Source organism: Pseudopodoces humilis, chromosome 20 (assembly GCF_049639895.1).
Source record: "Pseudopodoces humilis isolate 2021_Gansu_Grassland_sample_001 chromosome 20, ASM4963989v1, whole genome shotgun sequence".
Lineage (NCBI taxonomy): Eukaryota > Metazoa > Chordata > Aves > Passeriformes > Paridae > Pseudopodoces > Pseudopodoces humilis.
Window position 1 is genome coordinate 9,052,479 of NC_142219.1, and position 25,817 is coordinate 9,078,295.

Below are 25,817 nucleotides of genomic sequence, written 5' to 3' on the forward strand. Positions count from 1 at the left end.
GGCAAGGTACTGTCCATTATCTGGGATTCAGTGAGCCCTCGCTCTGCCTGTGTCTCCTTCTGCAGTCCTAACACAAGCAGCCCTAAAACCTCTGTACTCCAGGAGAAGCTGAGCACTTGTGGGGAAAAGAGACCACCGTGTGTGGGGCAGAGTTTTGTGCTTGCTTACACCCCTCTACCTCCCTTGAACCCCATGGAGCTGTTCTGGAGTGCAGAGAGCTGAGAGCAGCATCCTTCCTGCACTGCATAAACACATCAGGGATGGAACACGTGGCAGAGGAGAGGGGAGAAAAGGGCCTAGACTGACAGACAGACAGGGCTCCATAGACAGCCAGACAACAATTATAAATAGCACCCTTTTGAGCTCTGTTTGATGTGTTGCCCAAGGCCAGGTGGAAAATCTTTCCGTTGCTGCCTCTTCAACTAATCGCTTTCCCCTCATTTTTCAATAAAGATTCCAAGTTTGGTCACTTCTTTGGCACATTTGTTTCCCATTAGAATACTTTGTGCTATTTCACTGTGTTATGCTAGATAATTGCTCTAATAACAAACCAAGAGAAAGCTTTTGAACATTTTAGGAAGTGATTTTTTCCCTTATGAAAATTCAGTGAACACTGACAGAGGTCTGGAGAATAGCAAAGGAAAGGCGGAGGGAGAGAAAGGGGAAAAGGAGTGTATTGACTTTTATTGATGGTATTTCTGCACTTACATGTAAACCACATGCCAAAAATTTAATTGCAGTCCAACTGAATATTTATATAGCACTTTATCACTTTCAAAGCTTTTTAGTGAGTATTGTTCAAGCGAACCTCACAGTATCCTGTGATTAGGGACACACAAGTTATTGTGTTCTGCTGCTGCTGGAGAAGTGGGACAATGTCTTTTTCGACTGGAAAAATGGTTGCAAAGCAAAGATAGGAATTGAAGAGGTCCTCACTCTGCTAAACTTCCCCACTTCCCATATATCAAGGGCATGATTGCTTCAAGTGCCCCAGTAATTGTCCAACTCGGCTTCCGCTCATGGCAGAGTGAGTTTTAGCAGAGTAGTGCAGAAGAAAACAATTAGAACATGTTTAGTACTTTCAATAAACTCCCCCTCTGTGTTTGCATACTGCCAAGATGCCTTTCAGAATTTAGTGTGGTCAAGGGGATAGGGAGATAAATAATACAAACTGAGGAAAGGAGGCTTCAGGCTGATTTACTGGAGCCTCTTAGCTAAATTCTTTCCACTCAGACTCTGCTAGAGGTGGAGCTTTTGCTCTGCAATGCCTGTTCATATCCCATTTTACACAAAAAAGCTCCAAGTGCACTCAGGGCTCAAAGCTTCTGGGATGGAGGTGTCTGAAGTCAGAGACAGATGTTGATAAGGGTGCAGGACACACGAGGTGTGTCCCCACCTGCTGTTAGGCCTTGACTGGGTTTGTACTTTCCCATCATTTGAAGCTTCAGTCCCCTGTTTCACAAATGTGGAAGGATGGCACTTCCCTCCTTTGCAGAGTGTTTTTAAATCTACTCTTGAAAAACACATAGTAAGAGCTAGGTTCATATGTGTTGACTCCTCCCAGAACTAATCTCTGCTCTTCTCTGCTAGCAGAATTTTCACTTTTTTATTGTCTTCCTTTTTTTTCAAAGCATCCAGATATTTGTGAAGAGGGGGAAGGAAATAAGAAAATAATCTTCTGCTAAATTTCACTTATTTGACCTCTGGATTTGGTGCAGATGGCCCAGCTCTGATAGCTCCCCTGCTGTGATTCCATGACCTGGATTCTGGATTTCCCTGTGAGCCATGGTGTCATCTTCCCACTGAGCCAGTCCTGCTGAATCCCAAACACCAGCACAGCGATTGCTCCTGCTGGTCATCCCCCCTGTCTTCCCAGGGCCTTTTTGGCGTTTGCTTTTGGTTTCTCTCTCTGTTGGCATTGAATTCTCCTCAGCACAGCAGCTGCTGGGTTACACTGCCTTAATCCTGGTCTGGGAGAAGAGCGGGAGGCAGTTAAAGTCATGTGTCTCTCCCCTTTTTTCCTTCTCCTTTCTGGGAAGCTGTTTGGGTGTTGCAGGATCCATGGCAGGAGATGCTGAATCCATGGGTAAAACGGGTACTGCATCTTTCAGCCACTTCTCCTGCAAACTCCCAAACAGCTGACAATCCTTTGATGACAGTCCCAGAGAGTTAATGAACTAAAAGGGCTGCGGGTTATCTGTTCCCAGAGATTGGGGAGTATGAATTAAATGGTCTTTTGGAAGATGGGAAATAATTATTCTTCTGCTTCAAAGCCATGTCCAATTGAATGATGTCGCCAGCCCGAATCAGCAATCACAGTCTCTGATGAAGACCCATTAAACAGATTGGGCTGAGTAATGCACAGGAAAAAATGTCAGGAGCATCTCTAATTCTGAGTCTCTCAACCCTACAATGGTCTTTTTTTCTTTTTTTACTTTTTCTTTTTTAAGAAACTCTTTAAATGCCTTGAGCTTTTCTACCTCAGCACTTCCAAGCTGGAAATAGCTAGGAATGCATTTCTGCACCATCCCTGATGGAATGGCAAGGACATGAATAGCCAAGTTTCCTGGGGCATTGTCTGGGATATCTGAAGGGTATTGTTTAGGATATGTGAAGGAAAGAAACCTTTTGGGAAAAGGCTTGGGCAAGACCAGTTGGCAGCCCCTCCTCTGGGATATTGTTCTCTAGGTCACTTCCTTCTGGCAGGGGATGGGAAGGAGGGGGCTTCCCCAGGGCCAACACTTTCATACAGTTTAAGAGGAGGGAGAGTGTTGAGTGATCCTTACTGAAAGAAAGACACATTCTTCTGTACTTTAGCTATTGCAAAAGTGACATAATGAAGTCAAACATTAGGGCATGATCATTAGGGGAATTCATTAGGAACGCTTGGCTGTACAGTGAAGTCAGTTGGAAGTTATGAACTATAACTCCTTAGTGTTATTAGAGAGAGGAAAATCTTATTGCAGTGGTTTGTTTTTTCACCATATGAGCTGCAGCTTGAAGGATGTTGCAGCAAAGGTAAATTTTGCCACTTGGTGCATGTGCCAGTGTAGCAGCTCCATAGGTTGGGCTGCAGGTGAACTGACTGGATGAAGTCCAGCATCTCCTCCAGAGGACAGCAAGTTACAGAAGTAATAAAAGGAGACTGAGAAAGGCCCTTATTTTGGAATAAAGGAGTTGTCACTGGGGTCTGCCTGGTTCCCTAGTGTGTTCCTTACTACTTGTATAATCTGCCTCCCCATTATACCTCATCTTAATCTCTCATAGATCAAACCTGTTACAGCACAGTATTCCCAAAACAAATCTGGGAAGGGGCAATAGCACATGTGTTTTGCAGAGATGGAGCAAAACCCCTAGGGCTGTACTAAACAGCGGCCCTGGAGTGTTTCTGAGGATGTAGCTCTGGGGTTGTGTGAGGATGCTGAGAAGGAGCTGTAGCCCCAACTGAAGCATCATCCAAGGCCCTCACACCTGGCTGGGTTTCAGCTGCCCAGCTTTGCTCAACCCCCTGTGGTGTCTCATCTGGACCAACCTCACTGGCAACAGTGAAAAGACAATGCTGAGGCAATTTACCTTAAAGGAGCGATCCAAAACAATCAGATGGTTGGAAATGCCAATTTCTTTCCATTTATGATAAAATGGAATGGAGTTTATTGTCTCACCTGTAGTGATCCAACAGCAATGGATCTCAGCAGTCAACTTCATTTTCCTTTCCTTGTCACAGACACTTCAAGATTTCCAACTGTCACAGATATAAAGTTTGAAAATATGGCCTGAGTGGTGTTTGCCTGTTTGTACAGCCTGTCTGAAACACAAACTTCAACAAATGCAAACCATGGCCCTCCTGGCCTGTCCTGGAGACAAGATAACAGAGATGTGTATATGGCAGGACCATGGAGGTTCTCCCTGGAATGTGGCTTGGCTTTGCTTCAGCCCAGGGACAATGAGGGGATCTCCACATACACTTGCCAAACACCATGTCCTTAATGCCAGTAGTGGGTTGGCCACATAAAACCTGGGGAAATGTCATTTGAGGAAAAATGAGTAGGAGCTGAGCTCAGTTGAACTCAGGAGGGTTCACTCAGGTCTGGAACCCTGTTATGGGCAAATTGCACACTGTGAACACCACAGTACTCTCTGTCCTGGGTGTTGAGGAATTATCATTTGAGGCCCATTAGCCAAGCTTTATTTATTGAAGAACCAAAACCCAAGGATGACCCACATACCCATGGACCAGCCCTTCAGCCATCTCACTCAGTGCACACAGAGGCACTGCAGGTGGGCTCAGCAGCTGATGCAGTGTAGCAAGAAAGGGCTTCACAACAGAAATGTTTGTAACCTCTGAAAAATACCCTGGGAGAGCACAGAAATCATCTGGGGACTTTCAGTCTGCATTGGCTACTCTGGTTCTAGTGACTGACAGGGATCAGAGCCCGTTGTCCTCTCTGAGGTGTGATGTGTGTGTGGAAGTCCTGTGTCCACCCGGATGTGGGCACGTTCCAGCTCCAGAGCAAACAATGACTGCTTGTTTTGCCCAGCAGGTTAAAACGCTGCTTCGGAGGCTGTGTCATGGTGTTGGAATGTGATTCGGTGTGAAAGACTCAGCAGTGTTTTACAGGGGTGCTGTGCAGGGCCCTGCTCGGGGATGGGAGGGGAAGGCTGCAGGGCATGTATTCCATGTGCAGGAACGCTCTTCTCTCAGCCTGTGTGTGGAGGGTTTGTTTTCTAAAGGTCTTCAGCATTTTTTTAATCTCTGGTGGGGTTTATCCACTCTTGTCTACCTTACCCTTTGACACGCACTATCTGAAAATTAGATCTGTAGTTAGCTGAGAAGTTACCTGTACTAGAAAAAGTCATTCCATGACCTCCATTGAGTATGGTGCCCCTGGGAGTATCCCCTGAGTCTGACTGTAATAATCAGAGAAAAACTGGAGTAAAGCAGGGAAAAAATAAATTCCTTATAAAAACATCTTTTGCAAGCAGTTAAATCCAAAGGAACCTCTACTGTCTCTGAAAACTGAAATGACAATTCTTGCTTCTGCTGTTACCAGGTCTTTCCTAGACATTATCACAGTTGGGTACAGATGATGAGCTGAACTGTGGCCTCCCCCAGAATGCTTTCACATGGTTTGAGAAATAAAGGAGACAGGGACACTGAGGAATGAGTGCTGTGTTCTGCTCTGGTGGGCTGGGCAGGATTTAGTCTCATGGCCTTCCTGCAAAGAAGAAGAGTCGAGGGTTTGGACCGATTTGTCCACCAGTCATCCTGGCCAGCCCTGTGTAGCTGGGTAAAATTCACTGGGGTTAATGGGATGCATTCCTCAATGTGGTTGGATGGGAAATTTGGAGATGCTGGAAAACTGCCTTATGCCAAGCTGGAGTGAAAAATCCTGAAAAATGTTGTGTGCTGACACACTAAGAAGAAAAAATGTTAAGTTTTGCTCAGCTGAAATGTTTTTTCATCTCTATGAAAAGCTGAGAAAAAGGGAAAAATCAAAACTAAACATTTCAAAATTTAATTAAACTGCACAGAAAGCTCATTTGAACAGAAAGCAAATGTTCACTGGCTGTTCAAGCAGCGTGTTTTGCTTATTTGAGATTTTTTTTTCCATAAATAATTTTTTTTTCTTTTTTTTTCCCCCTTGTGTCTGGAAATTTAATGACACCAAACCATTCCTAGAAAAAAGGTTTTGGTTTGGACAAATCTAAGTTTTTCAACAGCAACATATTTTGTGAGAAAATTCCCTGCTGCTTCTGCTCATCAATAAAGTTGATGAGTTTAACCAGTCTCATGGCTGGCTAGGGAAAAAAAGATCCCCCAGTTAGTGAAGTGGATAAATAACTTGGCACAAAGTCCTTCTCTGTTGACTCAGTTTACTTTGTGGACCCAGGCACGACTGTCATAATAAATTAAAGCATGAACATTCCCATTTGTCACTTCACCGCTTCCTTTTGCTGCCTTCCAACATGTGGTAAAGCCATTAGTTTTAAGAGAGAGAAAAGAGCAGAGAGGGACCAAGAATAGTGCTGGAATTACGGGGAGAGAGGAGAGGACTTGCAGGGTGCAGTGGAGGCATTGCTGAAGCAGCAATTGTGCATTTACAGGGCATAATCTTATCAAAGTCATTGGGGTTTGTCATCTCCCTCTGCAGACACAAAGGAGACTGTGGCTCTTCTGGGACTCACTATCAACACCTTCCAAGTGCTTAGGGTGGCCCCAAATCTAAAGGCAGGAGAAGACTCCTCTTGGTCATGCTGTGTCCCAGGATTTTAATGAGCTGTGTCCTGCACTCTTAGGTGTTCCTCGCTGTCTCCTCAGCTCTGCACAGCTTCCCCCTGTTTTCCTGTGCCATCCTCTGTGGGAATTTCCTGAGCTAAAGGAGGATGTGTTCAGATCAGACCCCTTGTTGACAAGGTGTGAACAGATTAATGGCCATCCCATCCCACCTGGCCTACTGGGCTTTCTGGGGAATCCCCCTCTGAGCTGGAGCCTGCAGGAACTGAAGGTTTCAGCTCTAAAGAGGAGCAGAGGTCACATTCACAAAGGGAAAAGGGTGTAGGGGGGTGTTTATGTGTGCTGGGAAGCTCGGAAGAATGTGAGTCTGAGATTTGAAAGCATCCCACTCCTGAATTATGATTATTTATTGTCATTACAGTGCCTAAAGGCCCAGCCTCGTTGTGCTGAGGACTCTGCAGACAAAATGAAGGCACAGCCCCTGCCTTGAAGGTGAGTGAGGAAAACCTCCCTAAAGGGGTCTGGGAACAGGTGTGGCACATATCCATCAACCTGATGAAGCTGTTTACTGGATGTGTAAGTGTGGGCAAGCGCAGGAGAAACAGCAGGAGAAGGGCAAAGTTGGATGTCACTTTTCATCTCCCTGGCTCCCCTTCTAAAGTGAAGAAGGAGCTCCACTTTTTGTATTAATTATTTTTATTCTCACCTTTCTTCTCCAGTAATGATTATCCACAGGTAAGATAAGAATTAGCAGAGCATTTTAGTGGTTTTGCTAAAATTCTGGGTGCTGAAAGATGTGATTCAATAATCTCTTCACTATCTTTACGCAAGTCATTTCTACTTAGACTTTTCTGAAAGGTAATTCAGTACCTAGACCCCAAAATCAGTCTTTAAAAGTATAGTGCTTTTTTATCTTTTAGTGCTTCAGTTTTACTTAACCTGTGTGCATAGAAAAGCAAAAGATAAAGAAAGTTTTTGCATGACCAGCAGGTTTAATGAAGCCTGGTGTCCCCATGGACTTGTATCTTGTGTCTTACAACCCAGCCAGCTCATGACATTCCTGTCCTTGCTGTGTCCCCACCACCCAGGAAAGGTATGGAATGTCTTATTTGGAGCTTTTAAGTCCTGTTGCTTCTCCTGCCAGGGAAACTGCTGAGTTTTCAATGCCTCTCCTTCATTTGGAAACTCATTTGAAACCTCTGCCCCTCAATCAGGTTTATCCAAGACTGGACTGTAGGCCCTCAAGTTGTAAGATCAGCATGACACAGAAGGTGGGATTTTTAGGGGGAGTTAGGTTTGCATAGGGATTCACTTCCCTCCTGGAAACCTGGGAATAAAAACTGCAAGACGTTGAGGAATGGTATGTTTGTTATGGGTTAATGAAATAATGAAGCTCATAAAAGAGGGGAACAGAGTATTCTGCACCTTGGTGGGACATGGTGGTTCTTGAGTACTTCAGACAGAAAAAGGAGCAGAAGAGAAATGTACAAATTTTTTTTTTTTTTAGTTCTTAGAACAATCACCAACAAGAAGAAACTTGGCTATTCTTAGTTACATCTCAGGGCTCTGCATAATCTTTCCTTCTGAATTATGAAATATGATAGCTTTTATTAAATCCATTACAATTACAGCCTCTCTGCTGCAGAGATTTAGAATATGGAATAACTAGGGTGCATAATTTCAAATAAATATTTAAGATTTTGATGCGTGATACAGTTTTAGACTCTTAGGAGATTGAATCATATTTGAACAGGGCTGTTTTCTTCTAATTCACACAAACTTTCCTATCCAGCTACTTTATAGTGCTGTATACTATTAAAAAAAGAACTTCATTTTGAGGAAGAGATATGGGCTGGTGCTGTTTTGCTCAATATTTTGTCTGCAGTGGTGATTTGAGCTTTCTATAAAGTAGCTGGACAAGAAAAGTCATAAACATTTTCTTTTGAAAGTTTGGACTACTGTTAAGATAAGCATGCAACTGGAAAAATTACTAATAAAAATTTTGTCAAAAAATGAGTAAGTATAACATTCGGACAAGGTGATATTGCAGAATTTGGATTGTGCCTCTTTGCAGGGGGCCCAGGAGTAACAGGAGAACAGGAAATCTGAACGTGGCTCTTGCTCTGGATCCGCAGCGAGGGGCTGCTGGTGGGTTCTCCCTGCTCTGTAGTGCCTTGGCTTTGTGGTGGTTGCTTCCCAAAGCCCAGCAGCGATAGGAATACCTGATCCCCACAGGAGCGAGGACAAGGACAGTCCAAAGCTCCCGAGGAGGCCGGCAGGGACAGCTCACCTTGCAGGTGTCCAGGCACGTGGCAGAGGAGCTCCTGAAGAGCGGCAACCAAATCACCTCTTTGAGGAGCAAGGGTGGCAATTTCTGAGCGTGAGGCCAAGAGGGAAAACCCCCTGTGGATGACTCTATATTCCTCCTTTGTCTTCCCCACACCTGCTCCCTCTTCTCTTCCGCTCTCCCCACCCACCCTCCAAGAAGATGCTCTGGGTGTTGGCTTTGCTCGGCTGCCAGTGCTCTGCGGAGAGGTGTTAATTATGACTGGCAGCTTTTAAAAGCCCTGTTTCAACACCTTGCTGTCACCACACCTCATACTTCAGCAGCTTAGCACATGTTCCAAGGTGTTTAAAGAGCTTCCCGTGCGGCCCTTTTCCAGGCACCAGCCTCTTGCCAGGAGCAGTAGCGCTCCTGACCGCACTTTTCTGGCTGCGACCTTGTTGGTGTTTGCCTAAGACATGTAAATGAGCAGCGCAGTTGTTAGCGAGAGAAATGTGTAATGTTTTCCATTGTGTGGCAGGCTTAGAGCTGACAAGAGCCGAGCTCATGTTCCAAAGTCTAAAGCAGTTGGCAGGTTTCTCAGTACCAGTTTTTTATGCCCCCGAGTGGGTCATGGAGCAGAAAAGGGGGTGGAGAGGGAAGGAAAGGGAGGAATGTGTGTGGATGTGTGGTGGGGGGAGAGTTAGCGGGAGAGAAGGGCCATTTGCAAGCCACCAGCTCCGAATGTCACTCGCTGGGCCTTGTGGTGGTGCTGAAGGGCCCGTTGGAGCCTTTGATTGACTCGAGGCTTGATGCTGCTTGCCACTTACCAGCACTTGTCTTTGCTCATTAGCAGGGGGATTGTGGGGAAATATTTAGATATTCAAGAGAGGAAATGTTAATCTTTGCAGTGTTCACTGAATATTTAAATCAGGCAGCAGGCAGTTCTGCTCTGCGTTTGACCTAGACTTCCAGTGCTGGGCAAATGCCTCAGTCTTGGGATGAATTTGGTCCTGCACCTCCCCGCTCTTGGGGTTCAGGTTGTGGGGTGGTGTCCAGACCCTCTCAGAAAAGGCAGCACAGTCTGTCTGCACAAGCCCAGCTAAATGTAAATGGCCCAGGAGCCTTGATCTGGCCAGTTTTAGGCACAGAGAAGTGCAGCCCCCATGGAGTCACAGGGACATTGGCCTCTGGCAGACACTCTGCTCTAGGAAGGAGATGGCTGTGCACTGGAGGTTGAAGGTAACAATGACTGCTGGATTGGGCTCTTGGGGTGCTCTATTTGATAGAAAATGAGGACAATAAGGATGTCCCCTTGGGGTTTGGATAGGCAGCTCTCCCAAATAACAGTGTTAATTAAGAACTTAGGTATTTGGAGATGAGCATGGCATTAGACCACCTGTCTTTTAGTATGGGCTATGGGTTAGTCTGCACTGACACACTTGAAGCAGGTAATTAAAGTGTCTTGCACCACCTTAATACCCAGAACTTTTCTCTGTATTTACTCCTAATTTGCTTAGTTTCAGTTTTCTTTCTTCATTTCTTCATTGCTATCTTCCAGCATTATTCTAGACAACAAACATGGAGGCAGCAAAATCTAATTACAGAATGTTGCAGTGTTATAGGAGATGAATGTTGAATTAGCAGTTCCTGATATCAGCACTTGAATCTTCATTATTTTTTATCAGAAGCAGATCAGGAATAATCTGTGTAGGAATATAGTTTTAGATATTTAGCATCTACTGTAGTTCCTTAGAGAAAACTCTAGACTAGGAGTTATGAGAATTGTATCAGGTTAAAAGACAAATATATCCACATACAATTTATTAGAATAAGGGCCAAGAGGATTAACTCTGGCAGCTGCTTATTTAATTGAAGCTTTAAAGGAATATAATCTAAAATGAACATGGTGTCACCTTTAACAGGAGTAGGTGAGTTCAGAACCTGCCAAGTGCTGATCTACCCTGACCTGGCTGTTATTTCTGTGTTTCACAGCCTCTATATTTAAGGCAATTCAGTTAACCTGGAATTATTTTAATTTAATTTTATTCAGTTACAGCAAAATTACCAAGGAAATTATTTACTTATTCCTAAATACAGTCACTGGCTACATCCTGACAGGATGAAGTGAAAAACATTTATATGGATTTTATTATTGATGGAGCTCCTAAACACAGTTTATGTTTTCTGACTCTCTTATTCCAGTAGCTGCTAGTCAATTAAATATTTCTCCAGTAAATTTGAGGCTTAGAGAATACCTTGGGATTTGTAGAACTCCCTTTAGTGGGAATTAAAAGCCACTGTAGATTTAGGCACATCTGACAGTTCCAGCCCTCTGTTCAAAGCACAGAAGGTGCCTTCCTACCTGGGATTTCTTCCTGTTTTTCCCTTGGGCATTTTTTCTTTTTGTCTTGATTAGTCTTTTTCTTTCTGTCAGAGCATTGCTCTGGGGAGGACAGCCAGTCCTTGTTCCACTCTCCATTTGACCTTCACTTGAGGCAGGGGGTCAGGATTGCATGGGCCGGTTATCCCCTGGGAATGAGAGGCAGCAGAGATCTCACTGGAGCCAGCAGACAGCAGTGATTTTAGTCACAGCCACAGCTTTTAATCACACCCCTGCACGCAGGCTGGTGGTGATAGGTGGGGATCCCACAGTTTCTCCCATCTGCTTTCACTGGTTTGGCTTTTTTAGGTTGGCAGAGCTGTTCCATGTGCTCAGGAAATGGCTGCATGTGCTGGATTTTTGCAATGCCCTCTCTGAGCTGCTTTCATTGTCAGACTTGTGTGTTCCTGGCTCAGGCTGGCACTGTGCTCTGAGAGCCCTGGCTCGTGCTCTGTGAGATATAGGGCACTCGCTGCTCTAGGGGGTGACAGAGCTGGGCGAGAGCAGCCCGGCCCTCCTGCGCCCGCATTGTCAGCTGCACTCAGAGCATCACACCCAGCCACCAGAGCTCCTGGGACTGCTGCTTCCACCGATACACTCACAGCTTTCCCTCCTCCTCCCTCTCCTCTGCCTGCAGCCAGTGGCACTGCAATGCTGGGACTCAGAGGCAGCAGGAAAATAACCCTGGAGGAGTCCAAAGCCAGCCTGGAGGGGGTTTGGAGCTTCCTGGAATAGTGGAAGGTGTTCCTGCCCATGGCAGGGGGTGGAATGAGATGGCTTTAAAGTCCATTCCAACCCAAACCATTCTATGCTTCTGTGACTGATCTGGACAGGCACTAACGTGCTAGGACAGATTCAATGTCAGCTTGAAGACCCATTTACAGAGGCAGGATGGATTTGTGCTGCTGAAACAATTCTTCTTCCCAAAGGAGAAGTTCTCACTGCTGACTTCCCAACAGGAGTTATTGCATGGACTTGTACATAGCAGTGAATGTCAGTCCATGTGGATAGACTCTCCTGTCCCCAGGATGGTTCCTCTCCTGTTTTTTCCCTACATTATGCTGTTGTTGGCTCAATGATTTGGGGCTTTGCTGTTGTTTGTTTGATTTGGTTATTTTACAAAAAATACAAATTTGATTTTTTTTTTAACAACAAAAAATAATAAAAAAATGAACCTTCCCTTCATCCCCAACCAAACCCAGAAGCCAGAAACAAAGCAGGCAGTTTGTGATCCTTGATTGCATGTGGCAGGAAGAAAATATTGAATTGAGGTTTCAGTGTGAGCCATTGTGAACTTGAAAGGGATGTTGTCAAGTAATTTGATTTTCCCACAAAGTGTTGCAACCTTCCGAAGAGAGGAGAGTGTCTTTTTGGTGTGGTGTATGCCAGGCTCCAGGAAGGAAAATGTTGCTGAGGCAGCTCCAGCTGGCTGTGATCCCAACCTCCATTCCCAAAGCCAAGGCCATGGCATCAGCAAGGCTGGCACGGGAGTACAAACAAAAGAGTCTTGGTGTCTTGACTGCAGCTCCCTTTGGAACAGCTCTCATGTGAGGGAGGGGATGGCAGGTGAGGAGGTGGGTGAAAAATGTATTTTCCCAAGTAAAAACTGTTGAAAAAGAAAAGGCCAGTGAAGCAAGTTGTTGACAAAATGTGGGGTTCTGTGGAAATCCAAGACTCTGGGGACCAGTCACTCTCAGTGAGAGATTTCAGCAGGAAAAGTCTAAATCCTTAATTTTAACAAGTAGCAGAATGGTAAACGTTGGCAGTGTTGAAACATATCGATAGTAATTCTATTTCAGGTTTTTTATGGGATGGTAAATTTCTAACTCCAAGATGGAAACATTCCATTTATTTGTATTACATTTATCATTATGTCAATATTAAATCCAGTAAAAACATAACTGTTGATATCAAAATGAAACCTTTGAGCTCTACTGGACAAGCTGTCATTCCCTCAGGGTTGCTGGATTTGGGAAATTCACAATTTTCAGGTTCTGGTTCAGTGTAGTTCAGAAGTTTATTTCTTTGATTATGAAGATTCCTATGGAAACTGCTTCCAGACCAGTTTAACCAAAGTTAAACTGCTTTAGAAGCATTTTAACTGTGGGGACACAATTTTATCTTTCCATGCAATTTAGAATAAGAAGAGGACCTACGTAAAATACGTATAAAACACTTGGGTTGCAGTGTGATGATCACATTACCTGGGATACAGCCCTGTCCACCCGCTGTGGAAGAGGAAATTTTGTGGAGGAAAATGTTCCTGTTTTGTCTGGAATTTATAGGAATGCATAGGAAGGATGAAATGTGTCCCAAAACTCCTTAAGGTTCTCAGGAGCAGGAGGTACATCAAGGAGTTAAAGGTATATTTTGAATCACTGGAGAAGAAAGGGAGGCAATCAAAGGGAAAACTCCAGAGCAGCTCAATATTCCTTTGCTCCATCTTTCTTCTTTTGCAGTAAATCCTTGCAGTGGTTCCTGCTGCAACTCTTTCAGGTAATAAAGGTGGGAAGGTGCCAAGAAGTGGGGATACGGATGGATTAAAAGGATCATCTCCAAGAGCTAGGGAGAAATAAAAGGTCCATGGTATGACTTAAACAAGCACGCTCTGTGAGGTTTACTAGTGGTTTATTAGAGACAGTTTGTTCTAGCTCTTCAAGTAATAATCAAAATTGTAATTTCTAAAAGTTTTTGTTTGGGTTTCTTGGCTGGTTGTTTTTTTTTGTTTTTGGCAAACTTTTTGCAGATGAGAGAAGGCAGGGTTGGGTCAGACAGGATTGTACTGAGCTGTACAGTTGAGTGCTGTGTGTTGTCTTAGAAATTACTGGCTCCTTGGCTATATTTCAGTACCTGGTAACTAAAAATGTCTTTGTGGTCAGAAAGCCATTGATGTTTGCTTCAGAGGTAGTAGGTATTGGCAGATGCCCAATAAAAGGCAGAACAATTATATTATCTGTCATGGAGACAGGATGGTGGGTTTTAGGACTGCTGCCTTGTTTTATGATGTAGATGCCCACATCTGTTAATTCTGTTCTTAATTACCTGTATTGGTCTGGGTTTGCTGTTTTTGTTTGCTGCTGTGTTTTATCTGCAATTTCCTATTTACTTTTATTTTTTTGGAGAGCAAAATATGTAAGAGCAGCTCTTGGAGTCAGTCTTTATTGGCTGCCAGTGCAGCTCATGGTGACCCTGACCCACATCAAGTGATTGTGCCCAGGTAATAATTAGTGTGTCACAAGAACCCCTGTGTGGACCTGCTGATCACTCCAACATCTCATAGCGGCTTCCTTTGCTTCCAGGGGAGCTGAGCAGAGAGGAGGAACCAACCAACAGGCCTTTTCTACTCCCTTTGCTCTCTGCTCTGTTCTCAGGCCACCCAGATCTGTTTGTGAAATAGATCCTGGTGTTTCACCCCTGCTTGGCTTTTGTTTAGGGTCAGCTGTGCCCTAAGGCCCCTGCTCTAGAAGGAGCATCTGCAGAAGGACCGACTCATGCTGTTTGCTCTTAGTGGTTGCAGGATGTTGGTCCTGACCCACGTGGGGTTTGTGGTGAGGAGACCCCTGTCCCTTTTACCTTGGATGGTAAACCTCCCCCGTGTGAGGGTTCACGCCCCCGTTCCTGCTGGGATCGAGGTGTGGTGTTTCTCCTGGTGTGTCACTGGGGTTTATGGCCCTGCAGTGACGCAATCCTGCAACCTGCAGGCTTGGGAGATACCATCAGGACAAACAGGAGATCTTGGAGCTCAGGCCCCAACAGGCAGCTGGTGATGCTGATCACCTGAAGGGCAGGGAATGCTGTGCCTGCACACACCCTCTTAATGAGTGCACACTCTCTGAAATTCACATTTTCCTTGCAAATTGGTGCTGAAATGGCTCTGAACCCATTTCAAAATGACCTTGGGTCTCTGGCTCTTGGATCATCTGACTCTAGCTGGGAGTAGATCCATCTGCAAATGTAGGTGTAAAAATGTCAGATCTCCAAGAACTAACCCAGAAATATTTACAACTGTCACAGGAGACATTATCAGCTCTTTTTTTCTTCCCCTTGACTTTTTACTATTTTTTCATGAATCTCTGAATCTGTTTTGGGAATCCTAATCCCCAAGAAGTCCCAGAAAGGGAGAGGCAGCAGTGCTGGAGGGATATGGCAGTGAGTGGAGCAAGCACTTACATGGCCTGAGGACCACTGGCCTCGCTGGCCTGTTCCAGCCTGGCATCTGGCACAGCTGGCTCTGCACTGGACCTGGCTGCTGGATGGGCCAGGACATGTTTGGCCAGGCCTGTGACTGTCTGCCAGACATCCCCCAGCCCTGTCTCCGTGTATCCCTGCATTTCCACATTCCTTCCTCTTTTTATGTGGACATGTGGCTCCCCTCTCCCTTCCCTCAGACATCACTGGGGTGTGTGCATTATTCCCAAATAGGAATGATCTTATTCTGATAATTCCCTGCCAGAGAGAGAATTTTTTTTTTCTGTTTTTTCTCTTCCCACTTTTTCTTCATGCTTTCTTTGCTGCTTTCCTTTATCAAACCTCTGCTCCTTTTCCCTGTTTCTCCTGAATACATTACTCCTGTTAAAACCAATGGCTTTTACCTGCTAACGGGAGAGCTGTTCTCTCCTGTCTTTTCCTCTTGGCAGCCCCTGAACTTTGCTATTTCCTGTGATGTTTGATAAGTCTGGAAACTCCTTTGGCAAGCACTGGAGTAGCACAGGGCTCGCCTGCTCCATGTGTTTGAGTGGATACTCATAGCTCCTCTTGGATCATCACACCTACACACTGTCACAGTTCAGTCCTGAAAGCCCTGCAGAGCTTTCCCTGAACATCCAGCTACAAAATGAATTTTATGAGCCACATTATGGGTATGAAGCAGGTTTTATTAGGGAGGGACATGGCAGGGAAAACCTTGCAGTGAAGATTTCCCAGTAGGAATGCACACTGCATTCTATTTTCAGTGGATGTAAGAGATGGTTCTTCCTTCCCTTATTCCTGCTTCTCATGAAAGCTGAACAAATTTTTCATTTTTAATCCCTTCTATGGGTAGAGAGCTCTGAACTCTGGTGAGGCAGGTGATTGCGCCAAGACATCAAATCAGCAGGTGCTGGATGATCCCTAAACACTGCTTGTGTACTTTGTGGGGCTAAAGACTCTGAAGAAAGGAGAAGGAAAAAAGCAGCTCTGTTTCCTTATTGCCACTGAATTCAGAAGAAAACAAAAGAGTTTAGTTTGTTGAAGAAAAGCAAGGTCAGCTTTAGCAATGTCTCTGAAAGCAAAAATATGTTTCTGTGCTGATATTTTTGTATCATGTATGTGATATATTTTTATAGAGTTTTGGACTTACTTTATTTACATATATTATAACCTCCCTACTGAGTAAACAAGAGATGCCCAGCTAAGCAAACAAGCCCCAGGGTGATGGGAGAGGGAGAGAGAAAGGAGAGGAACAGCGAGAGGGAGAGGAAAAGAGAGGTGGCAATAGGAAAAGGGTAAACAGACAAGCACTAATTAAGGCCTTCATCACAAGCAGGGAGATGTGCGAGGCTGACAGTCAGTCAAGCAGATAAGGGAAGATGAGTTAAAATCTAGCCCCAGGTTTTGAAGGGCCCCGGGCCCTGGCAGACAAGAGCACAGTGAAGCACAGGAAGCCACTGAAAGGTCATTTGCATGAAATGATGTTCAGGATCTTTGCTTTGTTGTTGCCCTGATGGCTTTAACCCATTCCTGGGCAGGAAACAGCAGATATAAGACACTGCACATGGCTGGAAGGCTTCTTCTCGTGGCCTTTCAGGGAGCACTTCTCCAGGCAGTGTATGGGGAAGGAGAAAGGGCTTGCTTCCCACTGAGAATAAGGGGAGCTGAAATTCCTTGGCAAGGGATGGCCTCACTCTCCAGCAGAGCATGAAAGGGAGAAATCATGAGAATAGGAGACTGGGCATGAAATAAGCCACAAGCTTGCCAGGCTGAGGGAAGGTGCAGTGACCTGCATTGGTCAAAAACATTCAGATATTTGAGACTTTCATTGTGCATCTTTCCAAGAGCTCTGGACACAAATTGGAGTTTCCATTATGGAGCGATGTCAGAACCTATCGTCACTCGCCCTTGCTGTGGTGTCACAAACACGTCATGACTGTCAGGAGCACTGTGCAGGTGGCTCCTGTCTGCCTCTTCAGCTGCAACTGAAAACACATCCCAAATTTTTTGCTTAGCAAAGAATGGGCAAATTGTAGTTGCAATCTCTTCTCCCTGAGCTGCTCCAGGAAACAAGATCTTGCTCAGCTCTCGAAGGGAATTCTGACACTCTAATTATTGTTATATGTTCTCAATGTGCTTAGGCATTTAGGCAGGTTGTAATTCTTAGTGACACGGCAAGAGAAATGAGCACAGAAGTGCTCCCCACTTTGGAGTAGTCTGGCAGCCTCACACGCTTCTTTCCAACCCCCACTTGTGTTTAGACATTTGGGAAGTCACAGTCGTTACTCTTCTGCTTTTCCTTCTGAAACAAAAGCTGGTTAGAGCCAAGTTGAGTAGATTAAATGGAGATCTGGGCTATTGGACTCCTGGGTTCTGCTCCAAATCACGGCCACTTCATTACTGCCTGACCTTCTCCAGCTCATGTCAACTCCCTGAGTAATGTATCTCTCTGCCACAGCAGGGCAATAAGCCGTACTTGCCTCCGAGACTGAAGATGATTGGAACGATTGTCTCTGGGATTGCTGGGTTGCTCCGGGATCCTTGGGTGGAAAGGCTGGTGAAGGTAAAGCAGTGGTTAACAGCGGAGCAGTCAGTGGTCAGGCTGCAAGTTTAAACTCCAGGCTTAAGGCCAAACCTTGTTGGGGAGCCGGTGAGGTCTTGAGAGATGTCAGCCTGTTAAAATGTCAGATCTCACAAGGAAAATCTCACTGAGGATTTCCAGTGGGGTGAGCTCCATTCAGATCATTTTCAGGTGCAAACCCCTTTCAGTTTTGTATCAGACCTTGAAGATTCCAATCTGAAGTCTACCTTAGACTGAGGTTGAACAGACTGGGGTTGTTTTTGTTGGCAAGCTACTGGGTTTTCCCACTAGAACCAGTGCTGTCCAAACCAACCATTCCCAGTTCAGGTGTGAAGGTTCTGGCTCAAGCCCATCAGTAGCAGATAATCTTGTGCGGTGCTGTGGCCACAGCTTTCCCAGAATGGTGTTTCTTTCCATTTCTCTCTTTCTAGCACACAAATCGTCATGAAAACAAAAACTTTTTTTTTTTCTTTGCAAGATGACAAAAAAAAGTTTCCAAACTTTTCTTCTGTTTCACTTTGCTTATTGCTCACCCTGCATTCCAATGCAGTGTTAGGGCATGCTAGGATCCCATTTAGGGGAATATTTTTAAAAGCTCCTGTGTGGAATCAGTGGAGATGATGGCATGTAGGATTACAGGTAATTGTTCTGTGTTATGAATACAGTGTCATGATTGAGAATGGACTTGTCTAAAGCAGGAGCTATGAGCACATGGAGGAGTAGGAGGATATAGATAGCCCTTGGCTAACTGCTCATTGCTCCTGCTCTCAGTTGCATTTTAAAAGGCCACTGTCATCAAGTAATTTTTCATTTAATTCGCTGTATGTAATAGCTTCTTTAAGAGCCTGGAAATGATTTTATTTGCCCTTTTACTCTGGACAAACAGCAGTTTCTTTTTCTTGGCCTAACATTCCATCAGGAAGACAAACCCAAGCCCTGTTCAGAATGTTTTTGCTTCAAATTCCACATAATGCCAATGCTAGCATCAGCCCAAGAGGAAGAGAGTTCTGAAAGTGTGATTAATCTGTTCAATGTATGACCTTGAAAGCTGAGCAAGTGGAAAGGAAATATTGATTATTAAAGGTGAGGTCTATGGTTTGGAAAGAAACCTTATGTTGGTGTAGTAAGAGAGATCAGTGAATTCATATGTTGAGGGAAGTAATTTGTATGAAAGAGGAGCCCTCATGCTCATTTAAGGAGGAAATATGTGTTGTTCCATTTTGTGTTTTATGGGAACACACTGCTGTTGAAAGACAACCGTGTAAAAATCCTGCACTGTAATATTCTAAACTGATCCTGTACCTCGGGGCAAGACACAACCTGGAATTACAGATTTCCCTTCATACCGATAGCAGAGATGGCCAGGGCTGAGGATGTGGAGTGGACTCTATAGAGCAAGTGGAGGAAATATTATCCTGCTGCTTCCCAGCCATTGGATTTGGCTGTCTAGAGTCTCCAAAAGGAGTCTTCACCCTCCTGGGTGGGGTAGTCTTGTTCTCCAGGGACCTTACTGCTCTTGCCAGGAGGAGCAGCCCAAGCATCCAGCACAGCTCACTGAGTGAACCAGGGGGAACTCCTGGTTCCAGAAGGCTTTAAGTAACCTTGGGAGTGAAGCTGAGCAAAACATTTGCCAATGGCAGCAGTAAAAGTTGGGAAAATACCAACGTATTTTTCTGTCCTCTCTTTGCTCTTCAGCTTTAATAGCAAACATGCCTAAAACGCTGTGATTCTGGGTCAGGGAGGAGAGTCAGACAGAGATTTGTTATGGACCAGGAGTGTGTTAAAAACCACTGAGCTATTTCCAACTCTCCATTTTCCTTTTCTCATTTTAAGATAAGGCCAGCCTCTGCCACGCCAGTGTGGTGTGATCCGTGCCCAGCAGTGTGGCGCAGGGTCGGAGAGGTTCACTCCCCACAGGGAGCAGCCTGTAGTTTCCCGAAGCCCAGGCAGGCGATTTTTCTCTCTTTCTCTCTCTCTTTTTTCCCCCTTTCCGCCTGGGAAGGATGCAGCATCACAGACCTTGTCACCCGGAGCTTAGAGGACAGCAACCATATGCCTTCCGACCTGCCCTTGCTTTTCTAGGAAAGCTTCAGCCTGCTGGGCATTTCCTATCAGAATCGTTAAGGGAGAAGGGCTGGGATGTGGCCCAGGCTGGCGTTCCTCTGGTGCTGAGCAGGGGTGGAGGGAAGGGGGAGGAGGGTGAGGAGACCGGGCTGCCGAAGAGGAGGAGGCGGAGGAGGGCCTGAGGAGAGGCGAGATTGGCATCTTCATGTGCAGGGGGCTGGCCAGTGCCGGGACAGGCTGATGAGCCCGCGGGCCCCGATCTCTCGGCTTGCGCTGATTGCGGTGATGGGGCTGTCTGGTGGCTCGGACACCAGCGCTCATTATCGCGCTCCGCAGCCTTCGCAGAGGCGGGGGAAGAAGGGATGGAGGAGGTAAAGAAGCCCTGGAGTCACACGCGCACACAAATCAGAGACAGGAAAGGCAGAGAAATAGCTTTGGCTCCAGGCTATTGATTTTGTTCCGTGACACTTGCTCATTTCCCACTTAGTGCTTCTCGCTGCGGTACCTTCCCGCTCCGGCTGCAGCGGCTCTCCGAGGAGGAACAGTGACCGGGAGTGGCAGGGGCTGAGCAGCTGATGGCTTCATCCAGCGAAATGGAGCCATTTTGGAAGCAACAGCACACGAACACTCCAGCACGTCTCCACACTCACCATGGAGACACTTCCAGGTGCTTTTCTCACTCATGTGCACATGCAGCCTCTCTGTGTCTGTACCTGGGCTCCTTAGGTGGTCTTCCAAAACCTCCTTTGCTCCCCCAGCCTGTCCATCAGTCTTGTCTTGCTGCCCAGGTGAAAGAATCTGGAGGCAGGGCTATCCAAATAGTCTTCCTAGAGAAGTGATGCTTTTTTGGAGGTATGGCCCCAGTGTTGCACTGTCACTATTAAAGCAGTAGCTTTATGTTCAGTTGCACTGTGGGCCAAAGCAGCGGCACAACAACACTGCACAGGCAGCATCAGCCTGTTGTTTTTCCCTTGGTTGTGACTTTATTCCCTTTGAACAGTTGTGGCAACATCAGTTCTGATTTTGCCCACATTATTATTATTATTATTATTATTATTATTATTATTATTTTGTTTTTGTTTTATGCAACCAGCTGCCTGAGCCGAAGGGAAGGAAGAGGGAACTGCTGGTGGGCAGGGGGTGAGGGGACCACGGCTGTCAGTGAATACCACCAGAACCAGACTTGGTGGTCAAAGTCTATGAACCTCTGCAGTAGCTGCCTGTATTTTCTGTCTCGTGAGAATATTGATGATAGCAGACATTTGTCATCACACCAGTACCAGAAATTTTAGAGTCACAGAGAAGAGGTGCTGGGCTGATGCTACTCTGCTGTTAGTATAATTTCCCATTATTTAGCTGCTTCTGACAGAGCTTCTCCACTCAGCTTGGAAATTTAGCTCAGCTGGGAGAGTAGGAAGGGGATTTTGGGTTAATGTAATTTCTTGGTCACTCTCTCCCTTCCTGGCCTGAACACACACAGATGCATAAAGACACATGGATGTGGCAACTTTCCCCAGCTTTGTATCAGGGGATGTTGGAATGTCATGGCTGGCAGGACCTATTAACTGGATTAGCTGGTAAATCCATCTGGAACTCCCAGTGGGAGGGATGGACAGGTTCAAGATGAACAATAGCTTGTCTGAAGCAGCAAAATGGATTATTTTATGAAAAAGGATTTCTTGCAGGCTTTTGCCTGACACAGTGGGGAGTAGTTTCAAGAAGGGACACCTTCCACTGGACCAGGTTGCTCCAAACCCTGTCCAACTTGGCCTTGAGTGCATTCAATGTTTAGGGTGAGATTCCTGTGGTGGAGGGGTTGTAGGAGGTGCTGAGAGACACTTCCCTCAGTGCTGGGCTGGGAGCACATTGTGCCCTGAAGTTATTTAAAGATCCTTAGGACAAGGGATAAGGACTATAATTAATAACAACAATAATAATAACTGCAACAATAATAAAAGTCATTGCAGTGCTGTTAAGCTGTGACCTAAAAACGAGAATGGCCCATGAGAAGTCGTGGGCCTGATCTCTCCCCCTCCTCCCTCTCCACCCACGTCTCTATGCTTATTTCTCTCTTTCTTATTTTTCCTTTCTTACTGATACGTTTTTTTTTTCCTACTCTGGACATATCCTTGAATCCTGGCCATTGCCCCAGCTTATGGGATTCCCATTATACACGCTTGATATTTAACAGCTTTGGCGTCTTCCATAGCTGGGAGTGAAAAGAGAAAAAACAGCTCAAAAACATAATGGAGCAAAATCTGCATACTGAGCCCTGGTTCCATGTCCCTTTACACTGTTTACTGAGATCTTAAAAGCTACGAGCTGTGGCATCTACTCAGACTTCATCAGCCCATCCTGCCCTGATGCTGGCCTTGCAGACACTGCCAGCTCCCGCTGCTCCGCAGCCACCTCCTCGCACCGGGAGCGTTCTGTGCTGCCCAGGCTGCTCCGGTGCTGTGGGGCAGGAGGGAGCCAGGGACCACTTCTGCCTTTGTGGGGGCAGGATGGATTCTCTTTGCTGTAATCAGAAATGCTGGAAAAGAGCTAAATTCACCCTGCTGGCTTTGTTCAGTAAGGTGTGGGGCATGCAGATGGGGTGAAGAGGTGATGAGTGTTTTAAAATTATTGGCATCTTTTTCATATTAAAAAAATGCCACAAATGAATGGAAACACCTTTGAAGTCCTGTTTCCTTATATGCCAACCAATTCTGTGTGTGTCTTGAAATTCCCTTTTTTTTTTTTGGTGAGCTTTCCTTGGTAAAAAGGGGTTGCTGTCAGATGGACCCGAGTGTCACGAGCAGTCACCATCCCCAGCCTCTCTCCCATTTGCTTTCTGGTTCTCTTTTTTTTTATATGTTATTTTCCCCTTCTTTCTTTCCTTTTCTCTCTTTCCATTTTTCTTCCTTTCCCCAGTGGATGAGTTTTATGGACAGAAAAGGAGCAGTACAGCATTTACCTGTCTGTCATGTTAAAACTGGAAAAGTGTCTTAAGAGTATTTAGATAATCTTGTTTGCTGTCCTCCTTTACCTGAAAAAATTCAAAGTCAGAGTGAGCATTTTTTATGGTATTTCTTTTGAGTCAGTGGGGACAACCTGACATGTCCAGAGGGCACTTCATATGCACAGTCTTAATAAAGTCTTAAATATTTATTTTACAAGAAGGTAAATTGTTCATTTACCAAGGCTATGAGGAAAAGAGAGGGGAATTAGTTATGAACCTTGGTTCATACATCTGAATTAGACTTGACTCATCCCATGCCTTAATTGCCAGCATCCTTAGCAGCTTTGAAAGTCTTCTGATGAAGCACCTTCTTTTATATCTTCCAGTATCTTTCTTTCCCGGTTCCCATCTTTTACACCTCAGATAGATCAGGCATTTCATTTTCAGTGCAAAAGCCAAAATATTTTCATTAAATTTAACAGTGACACACTTAAAGCTCATGAAGATAAATGTGGTTATGGCCTAGTGCTTGTTTACTGAGTGGGAACCATTGCTACCAGTCTCCAGTGAGACTTCAATTTTTGTAGTATGAAAGATTTTATATGGTTTGTGGCAGCATCCACAATTTTATTAAACAGACTAAAAGTGCATCAGCATGAAGATGTGAGATAGCTGTTAACTGATGGATCTTAACAGTGAAATTCCCTCAGAGGTGTCCTTTGTGGGCTTTGCTGTACATCCCCTTGGCTTTTTTTCATTATCTTTGGCCTAGTGGAACAGAAGGAAATTATCCTATTACATCCTCTCTTGTGGTCCATTTTCCCAAAGGATTTTTCCCTTGGCCTTAAGGGTGAAGCTCTGGGTGAAGCTGTGTTCTCCTAGAGAGGAATTTCACTGCAGTGTTGTTGTTTTTGGGTCCTGCTGAGCTTCAGGGCTGGTGTTTGGACTTGGTTTTGTGCCCTCCCCAAGAGCTGAGACTCATTTGGCACTCAGCTGTTTGGAAAGCCACTGCAGACCAGAGCTATCCAGGCTGGAAATCAGGATCTCAGGTTAACTCTCTCCTCTCCCAGCACAGCTCAGAGCATCCTCAGGCAGCTCCTGTGCTGCAGTGGTGGAATCTCCTCTTTAATGGCACCAGGAAGAAGCAGCAGGAAATGCAGAGTGAAATTCTTCCACACAAGCTGCTGCCAGACCATCGCCCACTGTGTCTGGAGAGTCCCTGCGTCCTCAGGTAAAATCCCTGATTCCCATATTGGAAGTGGGGTGGGTAAAACCCCTTTCCTCAGCTACACCTTTGAGGCTGGTGGGTGTTCACAGATCTCTAACTCTGCACGAGCAGGTCAGCACATTCTGCCAGGGCCATTATCCTGCTGTGCTCCCTCAGCCTTAGGAACACAGCAGGGAGCTGCATCAAGGAAATGCATTAAGACGAATCAGCAAGAGAGAAGGGACCTCTGGGCCAGCTCCCTGCTTCTCAATTATTTATACTTCATAATTTCCAGCAAATCACTGGCTGTTTATTGGTGCTCATCTATAATTGAAGAGTTTCCTAGATCACTGGCCAGCTTTGCTTAAGTTGTAGCTGGCCGTGCCTGTGAAAGCTGTTAGGAAAACCCCAGAGGGAAAGGCAGGGTCTCAGGAGTGGCTGGTCATCCATTGAGGATACCCACTTTTAATTTTTGGCTTTTGTGGGCACCTGGGACTGGGAGGTTTCCAGCATGTGGTTTACCATCTCCATTTGACCACATCATGTAGGGGCTGCAGGCTGCAGTATCAGGAGGACCTTGATCAAGAGATGCTCCAAGGATTCTGCCTTTCCAAGCCCTTGCTCATACAGTGTGCTGCTTGTTCTGCAAAAAAATAAAACCCAAAAAACAGTGGAAGGTTTTGATATTTCTGAAATTCTTGAAGAGACTGTGAAAAAGGAGCTACTGTTCTGAATTGAAATGAAAAGCTAAAGCCTTGAAAACTTTAGAGAAGTTAAAATTTAAAGGAAGAAAAAAAAAAATCAGGTGCATACTTGTGCAGGAAAGAGAGTTGGCTTTGCATGCTTGGGATGGCTCCTTCATCAGGCCTGGCTCAAATAATATTTCAGCTTAATTTTCCTCTTTAATGTCAAAATTAAATTATTTTGGCCGAAGCAGTTGAACATTTCTATTTCAAAACACCAGAATGGGCTATTTTGAATTTTTTTATGATAAAAGATTGTCTGAAATCGGCTACTTCAGAGTAAACAACTTCACACTGGAGCAGCTAGGAAATTCTAATGAAAAAATGGTGAAATGTTCCCAACCAGCTCTATCCATCACTTCCTTTCACTACTACCCAATAAAAATAGCTCCCACATACCACTGCAGTCAGGAGTGCCATGTTACAGAAGAAGAAATAACTAAGCCAACAAAATGACTCACATTCCAAAGATAATATACAAGGTAGGGCCTGGCCAACTGGTTTGATTCAAATTAGAACCAGCCTCAGCCCTCCTGTGCAAGACAAACTGATCACAAAATATGATCTGTTGTTGTTTTTTCATGTCTGCTTGTTGTATTTTCACACACTTCTATTCATGATCCCACTTAGTGGAAGTGGACATGCCTGTGATGCTGCAGAGACTGCAGTTTCTCGTCATTTTTAGCCTAATAAAACGCTGTGGCAAGGGGATTTGTTCCTGGAAAGAGGGTTTTTATCTCTGTTCCAGCATGGAGTTTGATTAAAATAGATCTAGAGCCTTGCAAAACTGAAGTTTTGCTCTGCTGGATTTCTGTTTTTGAAGTGGAAGAGGTGGAACCTCACAGAAACCAGGCAGTATAATTCTGTGAGAAGTGTCATGCATGAGCATAAAGAACTGGAGCACTGTGTTCCCACATGCCCTTAGAGCCTGAAATATCCCTCTTAATTTTAAGCATATAAATCAAAGGCATAAAACTTTTTATTTTATTGTTGTTGTGAGGTACTGAACTAATACCCTGAAGTTTTTAGCTCGTTAATTCTGTCGATCTTCACAAAAGCACTCGTTCCAGCAGAGTGAGTCCTTCATGTAAGTACAACTTCTCAGCCAGGTTGGTAGTGCTTTTCAGAGCAGCTCATGGTTTAGGGTGAATGCATTTTAAAGCAACCTATAAATCTTCATGATCTTTGTTTTTCTTTCTCTTGCATGCATAC

General features: G+C 45.0%; 1 long non-coding RNA gene across 2 annotated transcripts; it reads left to right on the forward strand.

Annotated features, from left to right (window-relative positions):
- The first annotated feature begins 6,839 nt into the window (after window positions 1-6,839).
- On the forward strand, window positions 6,840-24,869 carry LOC148182760 (uncharacterized). 2 transcript variants are annotated; one of them, XR_015774275.1, is made up of 4 exons: window positions 6,840-6,970; window positions 20,202-20,381; window positions 23,726-23,886; window positions 24,411-24,869. It is a non-coding gene; the product is annotated as an uncharacterized LOC148182760 (long non-coding RNA). The 2 variants fall into 2 exon arrangements; XR_015774276.1 differs by having other exon boundaries at window positions 23,731-23,886.
- The last annotated feature ends 948 nt before the right edge of the window (window positions 24,870-25,817 follow it).